At 35.7% G+C, this 2,378-nt stretch overlaps 1 pseudogene; it reads right to left on the reverse strand.

Moving 5' to 3' along the window:
* Nucleotides 1–1,977: 1,977 nt before the first annotated feature.
* LOC115873807 lies at nt 1,978–2,107 on the reverse strand (annotated as a pseudogene).
* Between the last annotated feature and the right edge of the window lie 271 nt (nt 2,108–2,378).

Genomic DNA, 2,378 nt, shown 5'->3' on the forward strand with positions numbered 1-2,378 from the left:
GTTGCTACACTGCACCCTGACTTGTAATTTTTTATTGCATAAAAATGTTGTAATTGTGGCATATTTCATTTTATTGTTTTCTGTACCATTTTAATGTCTTTTGAGGACATATTATGTTAATAAAATTTCATTTATAAAGCCAATCTTGTATGGATATTCTTTTATAAAAGTCTTTGTGTGTCTTCATGATCATGCTGTGAAGATAAATTCTATGTAGTAAAAATTAGGTTAGTGGGCATAAAATATATAAGGTTTTATTAATTGATATTTATTATAATACATTTGAGTCCTTAGTAGCCTTTGTTTAAAGAGTCAGACAAAAAAATGACTTAGTTTGGAAAAAATTCCATCCATTATAATTAAACCAAAGTTTAGTTATGCAAAACTATGACTACTCAGCTTTCAGAAAAACACAGCTATACTCATCCATCCAGGGTCCCTTAAAGAAAATGGTACACTCTGTATGCAAACGAGTGCACTTGGGTTTAGGGTGACTGAATGCAGACATAATTAATACTTTAGATAACTTATAGATTACAGTTGTGTTGTTGTTAGGTGCTACTAAGTCAATGGCAGCTCACAGGGTCCTATGTACAACAGAACAAAACTGCCATCTTCATAATCATTGCTATGTGTCAGCCCATTGCTGCAGCCACTGTGTCAATTTGTCTCAGTGAGAATCTTTCTCTTTTTTAGACCCTTGACTTTACAAAGGATAATGGCTTTCTCCGGGGACTTATCCTTCCTGATAACATGTCCAATGTATGCAAAATGAAGTCTTGTCATCCTCTCTTCTAAGGAACATTCTTCCAACACAGATTCGTTCACTCTACTGGCAATCCATTATACGACCCATGTTCCACTAGGAGCACCAGTCAAGGGCATCACTGTTTTGTTGGTCCTCCTTAATTATTGTCCAGCTTTTGAATTCCTATTAGACAACTGAAAATACCATGGCGCATCTTAATCTTCAAAGTGACATCTTTGCTTTGGAACATGGTAAAGCGGTCTTTTTTAAAGCAGATAATGCCCAATGCAAAGTTTTGTTTGATTTCGTGATTGTTGCTTCCATGACTATTGATATGGATCCAAATTAAATGAAATTCCTGACGATTTGAATCTTTTCTTCTTTTGTCATGATGTTATTCATCTAGTTGTGAAGATTTTTGTTTTCTTTAGATTGAGGTCTAATTCAGACTGAAGGCTCCAGTCTTTGATCTTGATCAGCAAGGCCTTTAAGTTCTCTTTTCTGTCAGCACGCAAGGCTGTGTCCCATCTGGATAGTGCAGGTTGTTATGTGCTTTCCTTCAAATTTAATGGTGCGTTCTTCTTCAGAGAGTTCAGCTTCTCAGACTATTTGGTTTGCATACAAATTGATAGGATGGGGGAAGAATCCAACCCTGACTCACACCTTTCCTGATTGTAGATCATGCAGAATCTCCTAGTTCTGTTTGGATAATTATCTCTTGGAGACTCCATTTGTCAGTGAAAATATGTTGTCATAATTTTCATTTTTTTTTCTAGTAATGCAAAAGGGGTTAGTGGCTAAAACATTTCATTCATTGATCTGTTCAGTATTCATGCATTTTAATAGATGATTTACCCTCCATTTTACTTTGCCAGCTACACTTGTTCCTGATCTTTCCATTCAGAAAATCTCATAATACAGTTTTAGTGGAAATTGTAAAGAATACCTGTGACCTTACATAATTATGGGAGAATGATACCAAGTAAATAAATAAGGCAATTAGGTAGCTTGAATGCACTTTTGGTATTTAGCTATTTTTTAAATTGTTTCCAGTGTGTTTTCATTAGATTGTTTACCAGTGAACTCAATGTTTACAATGACTTTAGGCAATTAATTACTGGAATGGCTGATAGAGGTCCTCACAGAGAATTAGAGTCTCACTAAGTAACTTGCTTGCAGCAGTTAAATCATAGTTGACCATCCCTACTCTCAGTTACACATTAAACCTTGGGAGGAGCTTCTCTTTTTGTGAATTGGATAAAAATATATTTAATATATTGTCTCAGATAAAAGATGTATCAGATATTAAGCTGATAAAAACAACTGCACTATATCTTAGTCAAAAGGTCAAAAAGCAATGTCGTTCCATTGTGCTGTGTGTGTGTTTTTTCTTCGTCTATTGTAAAGTAGGTTAAGGTTTACAGAGTCGATCAGTTTCCCACTCAACAATTCAGATACTTTTGTTTGTGTGTTTGCACAAAACGAGCTTGTACGTCACTATTATGACACATTATGTGTCATCTCCTTGACTGCACGCCCTGCAATGAGGCTTCCCTTACCCACGTCTTCCCTATAGTTCCTGTTTCCATTCCTCCTCCTGCCCTAAGGGTTCTGACCTTTGTCCTTGAAA

The sequence above is a fragment of the Echinops telfairi genome, unplaced genomic scaffold, assembly GCF_000313985.2.
Source record: "Echinops telfairi isolate 266 unplaced genomic scaffold, ASM31398v2 ScPeMD7_7469;HRSCAF=8507_1, whole genome shotgun sequence".
NCBI lineage: Eukaryota > Metazoa > Chordata > Mammalia > Afrosoricida > Tenrecidae > Echinops > Echinops telfairi.